Genomic DNA, 12,662 nt, shown 5'->3' on the forward strand with positions numbered 1-12,662 from the left:
TTTTCGATTTTTCAGTAGTTTTTGTGACTCCACATGATCATCAACCTAATAAAATATGAAATAGCAAATAAAATAAAAATGATTAAATAACATTGGGTTGCCTCCCAACAAGCGCTTCTTTAATGTCAATAGCTTGACAGTGAGCTCTCATGGAGCCTCACAGATAATCAGAGCAAGGTTGGGACCTCCCAACACCAAACTTAGAGTTTGGTTGTGGCCTCCCAACACCAAACTTAGAGTTTGACTGTGGGGGCTTTGGTTGGCTCTGCAGTGAGAGAAGCTTTTCATGCTTCCTCTCCATGGTTACAGAAGGAGATCCTTGAGTTTTAAACACAAGGTTGTCATCATTCAGTTGAAGGATCAATTCTCCTCTGTCCACATCAATCACAGCTCTTGCTGTGGCTAGGAAGGATCTTCCAAGGATGATGGATTCATCCTCATCCTTCCCAGTATCTAGGATTATGAAATTAGCAGGGATGTAAAGGCCTTCAACCTTTACTAACACGTCCTCTACTAGTCCATAAGCCTGTTTTCTTGAGTTGTCTACCATCTCTAATGAGATTCTGGCAGCTTGCACCTCAAAGATTCCCAGTTTCTCTATTACAGAGAGTGGCATGAGGTTTATCCCTGATCCAAGGTCACATAGAGCCTTCTCAAAGGTCATGGTGCCTATGGTACAAGGTATTAAGAACTTTCCAGGATCCTGTTTCTTCTGAGGCAATCTCAGTTGATCCAGATCACTTAGTTCATTGATGAGTAAGGGAGGTTCATCTTCCCAAGTCTCATTACCAAATAATTTGGCATTCAGCTTCATGATTGCACCAAGGTACTTGGCAACTTGCTCTTCAGTAACATCTTCATTCTTTTCAGAAGAAGAATACTCATCAGAGCTCATGAATGGTATAAGGAGGTTCAATGGAATCTCTATGGTCTCCAGATGAGCCTCAGAGTCCTTTGGTTCCTCAGAGGGAAACTCCTTATTGATCTCTGGACGTCCCAGGAGGTCTTCCTCACTGGGATTCACGTCCTCTCCCTCCCTTGCAGGTTCGGCCATGATGATCAATTCAATGGCCTTGCACTCTCCTTTTGGGTTTTCTTCTGTATTGCTTGGGAGAGTACTAGGAGGGGTTTCAATGATCCTTTTACTTAGCTGGCCCACTTGTGCTTCCAAATTTCTAATGGAGGACCTTGTTTCATTCATGAAACTTAGAGTGGCCTTAGATAGATCAGAGACTATATTTACCAAGCTAGATGGGGTCTGCTCAGAACTCTCTGTCTTTTGCTGAGTGGATGATGGAAAAGGCTTGCTATTGCTAAACCTATTTCTTCCACCATTATTAAAGCCTTGTTGAGGCTTTTGTTGATCCTTCCATAAGAGATTTGGGTGATTTCTCCATGAGGGATTATAGGTGTTTCCATAGGGTTCACCCATGTAATTCACCTCTGCTATTGCAGGGTTCTCAGGATCATAAGCTTCTTCCTCAGAAGATGCCTCTTGAGTACTGTTGGATGCAGCTTGCATTCTATTCAGACTCTGAGAAATCATATTGACTTGCTGAGTCAATATTTTATTCTGAGCCAATATGGCATTCAGAGTATCAATTTCAAGAACTCCCTTCCTCATAGGCGTCCCATTATTCACAAGATTCCTTTCAGAAGTGTACATGAACTGGTTATTTGCAACCATGTCAATGAGTTCTTGAGCTTCTGCAGGCGTTTTCTTTAGGTGAATGGATCCACCTGCAGAATGGTCTAGTGACATCTTTGATAGCTCAGACAGACCATCATAGAATATATCCAGGATGGTCCATTCTGAAAGCATATCCGAAGGACACCTTTTGGTCAGTTCCTTATATCTCTCCCAAGTTTCATAGAGGGATTCACCTTCTTTCTGTCTGAAGGTTTGAACATCCACTCTAAGCTTACTAAGCTTTTGAGGAGGAAAGAACTTGGCTAAGAAAGCCGTGACCAGCTTATCCCAAGAGTTCAGGCTATCTTTAGGTTGAGAGTCCAACCATACTCTAGCTCTGTCTCTTACAGCAAATGGGAAAAGCATAAGCCTGTAGACCTCGGGATCAACCCCATTGGTCTTAACAGTATCACAGATCTGCAAGAACTTAGTTAAGAACTGAAAAGGATCTTCGGATGGAAGTCCATGAAACTTGCAGTTCTGTTGCATCAGAGAAACTAATTGAGGTTTAAGCTCAAAATTGTTTGCTCCAATGGCAGGGATTGAGATGCTTCTTCCATGTAAATTAGAATTAGGTGCAGTAAAGTCACCAAGCATCCTCCTTGCATTGTTATTATTTTCGGCCATATCTTCTTCTTTTTCGAAAATTTCTGTCAGATTTTCTCCAGAGAGTTGTGCTTTAGCTTCCCTTAGCTTCCTCTTCAGAGTCCTTTCAGGTTCAGGATCAGCTTCAACAAGAATGTTCTTATCCTTGTTCCTGCTCATATGAAAAAGAAGAAAATAGAAAATAATAGGGATCCTCTTTGCCTCAGTAGAGAGAGGTTCCTTTATGTGAGTAGAAGAAGAGAAGAATATGAGAAGGAGAAGAGGAAAAATTTGAACTCAGAAAGGGAGATGGGGTTCGAATTTTGGATGGAAGAGAAGTGTTAGTAGATGAATAAATAAATAGAAGGAGATTAGAGATAAGAGAGGAATTCGAAAATTAAACAAAATAAAATAAGAATATTTTAAAATTAAATTTAAAATTCAAAAATTAAAATTGAAATTGAATTAAAATTAAAATTAAAAACAATCAGTTAATTAAAAAGGAATTTTGAAAAAGATGGAAGGAATTTTCGAAATTTAGAAGGAGAGAGTTAGTTAGGTAGTTTTGAAAAAGATATGATTGAAACAAAAAGATATGATTGATTAAAAGAGATTTGAAATTTGTTTTTGAAAAAGATATGATTGAAATTGAAAAAGATATGATTGAAACAAAAAGATAAGATTGATGGAAAAAGATTTGAAAATCAATTTTAAAAAGATAAGAAGTTAGAAAAGATTTTGAAATTGATTTTGAAAAAGATGTGATTGAAACTTATTTTGAAAAAGATTTGAAAAAGAAATTTAAAAAGATTTGATTTTTGAAAAAGATTTAAAAAAGATAAGATTTTTAAATTGAAAATTTGACTTGACTCATAAAAACAACTAGATTTTAAAATTTTTTGAAAAAGTCAACTCAAATTTTCGAATTTGATGAGAAGAAAAAGGGAAAGATATTTTTTATTTTTTGAATTTTTAATGATGAGAGAGAAAAAAACATAAAATTGACACAAAACATAAAAATTATGAATCAAAACAACTAATGCATGCAAGAACACTATGAAGATCAAGATGAACATCAAGACTTATTTTTGAAAATTTTCAAGAAAAGAAAAACATGCAAGACACCAAACTTAGAAATTTGCAAACTTTAGATACTAACAAATTGAAAATGCATATGAAAAACTAGAAAAGACACAAAACAAGAAAATATGAAGATCAAACAAGAAGACTGGCCAAGAACAACTTGAAGATCATGAAGAATGCAATGCATGAAATTTTTGAAAATAATTTTTAAAAAATTAAAAAGATGCAATTGACACCAAACTTAAAACTTGACTCTAGACTCAAACAAGAAACACAAAAATATTTTTGATTTTATGATTTTAAAATTTTTTGGATTTTTCGAAAATTAATTTTGGAAAAACGAAAAAGAAGAAATTTTTTTTTAGAAAATAAGAAAAAAAGCTTAAAAATAAAATTACCTGATCTGAGCAACAAGATGAACCGTCAGTTGTCCAAACTCGAACAATCCCCGACAACGGCGACAAAAACTTGGTGTGCGAAATCGTGATCATTACTTCCTTGGTAACGGCGCTAAAAACTCAATACGCACGTTCATGATCTTAATTTTGTTTCACAACTTTGTACAACTAACCAGCAAGTGCACTGGGTCGTCCAAGTAATAAACCTTACGTGAGTAAGGGTCGATCCCACGGAGATTGTCGGCTTGAAGCAAGCTATGATCACCTTGTAAATCTCAGTCAGGTGAATTCAACTGATTTTATGAATTGATAAGTAAAAGATAAATAAAATATAAAATAGGATAGTGGTACTTATGTAATTCATTGGTGAGAATTTCAGATAAGCGTATAGAGATGCTTTCGTCCCTCTGAACCTCTGCTTTCTTGTTGTCTTCATCCAATCCTTCCTACTCCTTTCCATGGCAAGCTGTATGTTGGGCATCACCGTTGTCAATGGCTACTTCCCATCCTCTCAGTGAAAATGGTCCAAGATGCTCTGTCACGGCACGGCTATTCATCTGTCGGTTCTCGATCATACTGGAATAGGATCCATTGATCCTTTTGCGTCTGTCACTACGCCCAGCACTCGCGAGTTTAAAGCTCGTCACAGCCACCCCTTCCCAGATCCTACTCGGAATACCACAGACAAGGTTTAGACTTTCCGGATATCAGGAATGGCCATCCATGGGTTCTAACTTATACCACGAAGATCCTAATATCTCGGACTCGGTCCCCTGTATTAGATATCCAAGAGATATCCATCCAATCTAAGGTAGAATGGAAGTGGTTGTCAGGCACGCGTTCATAAGTTTAGAATGATGATGACTGTCACGACCATCACATCCATCATATTGAAGTGCAAATGAATATCTTAGAAGCGGAATAAGTTGAATTGAATAGAAAAACAGTAGTACTTTGCATTAATCTTTGAGGAACAGCAGAGCTCCACACCTTAATCTATGGTGTGTAGAAACTCTACCATTGAAAATACATAAGTGATGAAGGTTCAGGCATGGCCGAATGGCCAGCCCCCAAACGTGATCTAAAGATGAAACTAAAGATGTAAATACAATAGTAAAAAGTCCTATTTATACTAAACTAGTTACTAGGGTTTACAAAAAAGAGTAAATGATGCAGAAATCCACTTCTGGAGCCCACTTGGTGTGTGCTTGGGCTGAGCATTGAGCTTTACACGTGTAGAGGTCTTTCTTGGAGTTGAACGCCAGTTTGTAACCTGTTTCTGGCGTTTAACTCCACTTTGCAACCTGTTTCTGCCATTTGACTCCAGAATGCAGCATGGAACTGGCGTTCAATGCCACTTTACGTCGTCTATCCTTAATCAAAGTATGGACTATTATATATTGCTGGAAAGCCCTGGATGTCTACTTTCCAACGCAATTGAGAGCGCGCCATTTAAAGTTCTATATCTCCAGAAAATCCATTTTGAGTGTAGGGAGGTCATAATCCAACAGCATCTACAGTCCTTCTTTAACCTCTGAATCTGATTTTTGCTCAAGTCCCTCAATTTCAGCCAGAAAATACCTAAAATCACAAAAAAAACACACAAACTCATAGTAAAGTCCAGAAATGTGATTTTTATTTAAAAACTAATAAAAATATACTAAGAACTAACTAAATCATACTAAAAACTATGTAAAAACAATGCCAAAAAGCGTATAAATTATCCGCTCATCAGGGACAGCTTAGATTGAGCCGCTTATGCCAGGATTTTATTCCTTTGGACCCTCCTAACCACTGATGCTCAAAGTCTTGGACCCTTTTACCCTTGCCTTTTGGTTTAAAGGGTTATTGGCTTTTTCTGCTTATTATTTTTTTCTTTTTTTTTTTGCATGCATAGTAATTTTTTTTTCTTTTGCAACATGATTTTTCTGTTGCTTTTTGCTGCTTTTTCTTGCTTCAAGAATCAATTTTTAGATTTTTCAGATCACCAATAATACTTTTCCTTTTTTCTTATTCTTTCAAGAGCCAACATTCATAAATTTTAACTTCAAATATGCACTATTTAATTCATACATTCAGAAAACAAAAGCAAATGACACCACATCAAACTAATTAAACTAATCATATTTTAAACATGAAATTCATGCACCTCTTAATTATTTTCAATAAAAATTTTCATTTAAGCCAGGTGACAGATATATGAAACATTTTACAACTTTTTAAGACATCAATGCAAATGATCATGCAACTAGGACAAAAAAACAGATAAACAGACAGAAAACAAAAATTAACAGGAAAGGAGTAAAAGAGAACGAATCCACCTGAATGATGGTGGCCAGTGCTCCTCCTTGAGGATCCCATGTAGTTCTTGATCTCTTCTATGTTACTCATTTGCCTTTGTTGAGGCGGCTACACAGGCTTATGTGCATGCTCTCTAGTTTGCTCCATCCTCTTAAGAGTTTTGCTCATCCTCGAGAAAATATGATCAATGGGGAATAAGGTGGGGGTAGGTGGAGCTTCTGTGGGACCTCTTGGTCCTGAGAGGCTAGGGACTTCCAAATTTCCTACTTCTCTACATTGGCATTTGAACGCCCAGGGGTTACTTCCTGGCTAGCATTCAACGCCAGCAATGCTCCCCTCTTGGGGTGTTGAATGCCCAGGAGGACTTCCTCACTGGCGTTCAACTTTAACACTCTTTCCAGAGTGTTTCATTTTCACTGTTGTAAAATCTGTCTATTGACTAATGCACATGATCATGGCTCTGACAACTGAAAGGAAAAACAAAATGAAAATAAATGGTTGAGTAAAGTTGGGTTGCCTCCCAACAAGCGCTCTTTTAAAGTCACTAGCATGACCTTTAGCTCCTTACAGAGGTCAGTATGGGCTCAAATTTTTGTCCCTGACAGTGAATTTTCTGTCTGTCCTCTCATGGATGAGCTCTACATGCTCTAGAGATAGGACACGGCTCACTGTATGTGGTAAGACTAGCTTCTTAGTGAAGACAACTCTCATGCCAGGTGAGAAGGCTTCAGTTGGGACTTTCTTGTCCTTCCAGCCTTTAGGTACTTTCTTTTTAGTACCTTTGTGCTTAAAGCTTGTTGAGGGCTACCCAACACCAAACTTAGAATTGATGTCTGGGGGCTCTGCAGAGCTCTGCACAGAAAGAGAGGATTGGCACACTAGGTTTTGCACAATTATCTCTTTTTTAGAGGGAGAATTGGGGTGAGGTATCTTAAATAAGATATGGTCCTCCCTTAAATTTAGGGTTAGTTCTCCCTTAGCCACATCAATGATAGCATTGGCTGTGGCTAGGAAAGGTCTTTCAAGGATGACACAGTCATCCTCATCCTCTCCTATGTCTAAGACAATGAAGTTTGCAAGGATGTAGTGATTTTCAACTTTAACCAAGACATCCTCTACTAAGCCATATAGCTCCTTCATGGTCTTGTCTGCCATCTCTAAAGAGACGTGTGCAGCTTCTACCTCAATGATTCCCAACCTCTCCATTATTGAGAGTGGCATGAGGTTTTCTTGACCCTAGGTCACATAGAGCCTTTTCAAAGGTCATAGTGCCTATGGTGCAAGGGATCAGAAAGCGTCCAGGGTCTGAAAGCTTCTGAGGTAGCTCTTGCTAAACCAAAGCATGGAGTTCTTTGGTAAGCAGTGGAGGTTCTTCCTCCAGAGGATTTGTACTAAATAGTTTGGCATTCAGCTTCATCAGAGCTCCTAGGAAACAAGCAACTTGCTCTTCCCTAGTGTCTTCATCCTCCCTTGAGGATGAGTAGTCATCAGAACTTATGCATGGCAGAAGTGCATTTAAAGGAACCTCAATTGTCTTTATGTTTCCTTTGGTTCTGGGCTAGAGGGTTTTTGAGTGGAATTTATGCACTCAAAGGGTGTGTTTGAGTTGGCATTCAATGCTAGCTCTGTCATCTTATTGGGCGTTGAACGCCCTTGCTGTCCACCCTGACTGGCTTTAAACGCCAGCCCCTCTAGTATTTTGGGCGTTAAACGCCCAGTGAAGGCTTCTTCACTGGCGTTCAATGCCTTCCCAATCTCCTAAGAAAACAATTCTCTAATATTTTCAAAATAATCAATGAAAAAGATAAAATTGCCATCATGAGTCTTTTTTTTCTTTTAAAATCATGAGTCCTTTAACTTTACTTTAAGGTGCCAATAAGACTCATTAAATTAGAATGTATTGTTATGGTTTTTTAAGAATTAACTTTAAATTTTTTTACAAGAAAAATTATGTGGTGTGGTTATACAAAACATTCACACATATAGATATTACATGTTTCTCTCTAGTACCTTACATATAGAGGAGAATTGGATGTGACTGCTGTTTCAAAAGATTGACAGGTACTATTCCTTACAGTGTTGGTTGGTTTAGTGAATGATAATTACTCCACTCACCTAGATTCATTAATGTAGAGAAGAAGTCTAACTTTTTAGGTTTAATGAAGTAATGGACTACATGGATTGATTGTTAATGGGCTGAGATTTAATATTTTTTGGAATATTAGAGTAACAGTCTAGGACTATTGGTAGTGAATGGGTTGAAAGTGAATTTTTTTTTTTAGTTGAACAAAATTTATGGATGAACTTGGATTGTGTATACGAGAATTGCATATATGAAGTCTGGATGTAGTCTCCAAGAATAGCATGGAGTAATAGGAAACAGAATCCATTTATTATATTAACGTATGAGCAGTACCTACAATAACAATGAACACATTGAGCTGAATTTTTTAATAATTGGCGTTTGTTATAATAACGAAAGGGATTTTTTATTATAATATTCATATTAGAAAATAATTTTAACTATACTTATTATCAAAATTAAAGTTAACTTTAAAGGAAGAAAAACTAACTATATGCGATAATTGATAAAGAAAACATTATGTGATTAAAAATTTTATTAAAATGCGATAATTGATATTCAAGTTGCATATAATGCGATTAAAAATTATAAAGTTAGTTACTACTGACTATATGCCAAAAGTAAAAATCCTCAAAAAACCATTATGTGGTGACGACACCTTCTGGGGATGGCAATAACTCGCCGATGGAGAACGGAGGGGATGGATGGCGCTAGGGTTCAGGTTAAGTCCCCATTATGTGGTGTAGGAGATGAATGACATAGGCGAGAGATAAGAGAGAGTTTTTTTTTGTACCATGTGAGAGAGATTTTTTTTTGTAAAAATGAGGGCCTAAGGGCAGGAACAAACAAAGAAACTAAACTAAACGGAAAAATGAACCTCACTTCTGTCAGCAAAGAAGGCTAAAGAGATCGATGAGGGAGGGTGTTCCCATTCCACGTAGTTATTATTCTGATCCAACATTAAGTTAGCTAACCCATCTGCCACCTGGTTTACCTCTCTATAGGCATGCCTGATTACCACTTGCCAATTTTCTGCTAAGAGCGCCACAATCTTCCTTATTGGACGAGTGAGACTAAGATGGAACTTCGGAGGATTTCTAACTAACTCAATGGCTGCTTGCGAGTCACTCTCAACGATAAGCTTGGAGTCTTGGAGATTCCCTTCCTCTTGGCTATCTAGAGACCCATAAGAATGGCTTCTACCTCTGCCTGAATCACTTTGACAGTTTCCAACTTGCACCCATATCCCAAGATCCAACCTCTGACACTATCTCTGAACACCCCTGCACCACTAGTAGGCCCAGGGTTACCTCGCAAGGCTCCATCAGAATTTAGCTTGATCCACTGGTCAAGAGGAGGTTGCCAAACCAGTGAAATGTTAACTCGTTGCAGATCGACATGGAGCCTTTCAAGTGAATGAATTCATTCCTAAATTTTCAGATCGACCAAGTAGCAATCATAAACAGGTCCTTCCAATCTATTTCACTATCGTTACCAAAATTCTCACTGAAATTAGCTAGAATCCAATCTTGCAGTCCAAGATTGAAGAATTTCCCCACCCTTTGAGGATTTAGCAGCAACGTTCATACAACAGAGGCTCCAGGGCAGTCTCTAATGACATGGATAGGGGTATCAATGTCCGAGTCATAATACAAGCAATTTTGGTTATTTCTTCTTCTCCATTTCATAGTCTTGGTCGCTGTTAGAACTCTTCCATGAGTTAATTTCCAGACAAAATTTTTTTCTCTTTGGAGACCCTTCCACTCCCAGATCCTCTGCCACATTTTGTTATGGCTTTGAGTCTGGTTCATGAGAATCCTGTAGGTATGTTTTATCGTAAAGACCCCTTTTGGATTTGGCCTCCAAATCAGCATATCGTCGCCTTCATCTTTCAATGGGGGAGTAGTGTTCAAAATTTTTGAAAGATGATGATTTGAAAAAGCATGATCCAATTAAGAGATTTTCCAATCTCTATTCACAGAGGCACTCATCCTTTGGTTCACCTCCTTCACCTGACAAAATAGGAGAGGCTACATTCGCAACGATAATTCCTTCATCCATCCACTGGTCCTTCTAAAAAAATATACTCTCCCCATCACCTATCAAGTGACCTATGTTTGTTGATACCACATTCCAAATCTCAACCAGACTTCTCCAAAGGATAGAATCTCCACCTTTAACAATAATGGTCTGTTGCAAATTCTGATTTCTGCCGTATTTTCCTATTAAAGTTTGTGCCTAAAGTTGATTTTGTTGATTGATCAATTGCCACCCTCTTTTGACTAGGAAGGTTTCATTAACTTTGTCTAGCTTCTTTATTCCCAACCCCCTTTCTCCTTTAGGTTTGGTAAGAATCTCCCACCTAATGAGATGGGTTTTTCTGGAGGTGCTATCATGCCCCCAAATGAACGCACGTTGTGACTTCTTAATAGCTAGACAAGTACTCTAAGGGAGGGGATCATGTTGCATAGGATAAAATCCATTACACCAATGACTGATTGAGCCAAGGTAATCCGATCAATAATGTAACCAAATCTATTCTTTTCTCTTCCAAAATTGTGGATAAAAGCACCGAGATATCTACCAAACTATCTGACCTCTGAGTATTCACTTATGTGAGTGATATTCTGTCTAATCTCCAAAGACACATTCCTTGAGAAAAAAAACATTAGTTTTGGCTTGGTTAATAAGATGGCTAAATTCTTAATAAAAATCTTCCAGATACTCATAATGTTTTGCATTTTATCCGACGTAGCCTCTGAAAAAAGGATTAAATCGTCAGCAAACATAAGGTGAGACACATTTGGACCATTTCTACCCGCCTTCATCGGCCTCCAGATTTTCTTTTCAACAGCTTCAGAGATGAGGTGCGACAATTTATCCATACAGATGATGAATATATAAGGGGATAAGGAATTCCCTTGCCTAATACCTCTAGAGGGAAAAAATTCATCCGTTCTTTGACCATTCCACAAAGTGGAGAAGCTGGTAGAAGTCATACAGTTCATGATGATGGCACAGAACTCTGGGAGAATACCGAACTAGGTCAGAAAGGACTTTAAGAAACTCCAAGCTAGTCTGTCATAAGCCTTTGTGAAATCGATTTTAATGTCATAAAACCCTTGCTACCTCTCATCTTTCTTATCGTATGAACCATTTCTTGAACAATAATGATATTATCTTGAATATTTTTGCCAGGAACAAAAATGGATTGATGGGGAGAAATTCTATTTTTGAGGAAGGACTTTAATTTTTTCACTAAGATCTTCGAAAAGTCTTTGTACAAAACATTACATAACGATATAGGTCAAAATTGGGAAAAGAACTCTAGTTTCTCCACCTTTGGAATGAGCACAAGTAGAGTCTTATTAATAAGCTTCACTTCCAATGGGTTCCTCCAAAGATTTAACATCACCTCTTTTACATCCCTATAAATGTCATTCCAATTTTTATGAAAGAGAGGCTTTGTTTCTTTGATTTCAGTCTTCTGGGATATTCACCCACTTTTTTTATCAACATTAACTCTCTTTTTTTCTACCACATAGTAAACTTTTATCATAACTCTTTTTTGTTCTTCCAAAGCATTTCTTATGGATAATTGGTACGCGAATTGTTTGTTCCCCGCAACGGCGTCAAAAACTTGGTGCGCGTGATGTGGTCTCAACACTTCTTCACAACTCTGCGTAACTGACCAGCAAGTGTACTAGGTCGTCCAAGTAATACCTTACGTGAGTAAGGGTCGATCCCATGGAGATTGTCGGCTTGAAGCAAGCTATGGTCATCCTTGTAAATCTCAGTCAGGCAGATTCAAATGGTTATGAGGTTTTGATAATTAAAATATAAATAAAATATAATAGAGATAAAGTTACTTATGTAATTCACTGGTGGAAATTTCAGATAAGCGTATGGAGATGCTTTGTTACTTCAGAACCTCTGCTTTTCTACTGCCTTCTTCCAACCATGTGTTACCTCCTTCCATGGCAAGCTGTATGATCCTCTCGGATGAAAACAAATCCATATGCGCTGTCACCGCACGGCTAATCATCTGTCGGTTCCCGCTAGCGTCGAAATAGGACCATTGTCCTTTTACACACTGTCACTGCGCCCAACATTCGTAAGTTTGAAGCTCGTCACAGTCATCCCTTCCCAGATCCTACTCGGAATACCACAGACAAGGTTTAGACTTTCCAGATCTCAGAAATGCTGCCAATGGTTCTAGCCTGTACCACGAAGGTTCTAATCTCAGATTCAGATGCTCTGTTGTCAGGAGAGACAATGTGGATCGTTGATTGTGAACCCAAGAGAATATACTCCGGCTGTCATCCAATGACTACGTTGAACATCATGTAGACCGCTTTGTGGTTGTCAGGCATGCGATCTTGGCTAAGCGAGTAACGAAGATTGGGTGATTGTCACGAGTCACCCCTTCATTCTGACTTAACTGAATTAAGTACGAGATTATATCTTGGAGAAGAAGTAGGCGTGAATTGAAAGGAAAATAGTAGTAATTGCATTAATTCAT

The 12,662-nt window shown here is 38.0% G+C and overlaps 1 non-coding gene across 1 annotated transcript; it reads left to right on the top strand.

Annotated features, from left to right (window-relative positions):
* The first annotated feature begins 1,816 nt into the window (after positions 1 to 1,816).
* On the top strand, positions 1,817 to 1,924 carry LOC112781047 (small nucleolar RNA R71). The gene has a single exon (XR_003191845.1). It is a non-coding gene; the product is annotated as a small nucleolar RNA R71 (small nucleolar RNA).
* Positions 1,925 to 12,662: the final 10,738 nt, after the last annotated feature.

The sequence above is a fragment of the Arachis hypogaea genome, chromosome 19, assembly GCF_003086295.3.
Source record: "Arachis hypogaea cultivar Tifrunner chromosome 19, arahy.Tifrunner.gnm2.J5K5, whole genome shotgun sequence".
NCBI classification, from domain to species: domain Eukaryota; kingdom Viridiplantae; phylum Streptophyta; class Magnoliopsida; order Fabales; family Fabaceae; genus Arachis; species Arachis hypogaea.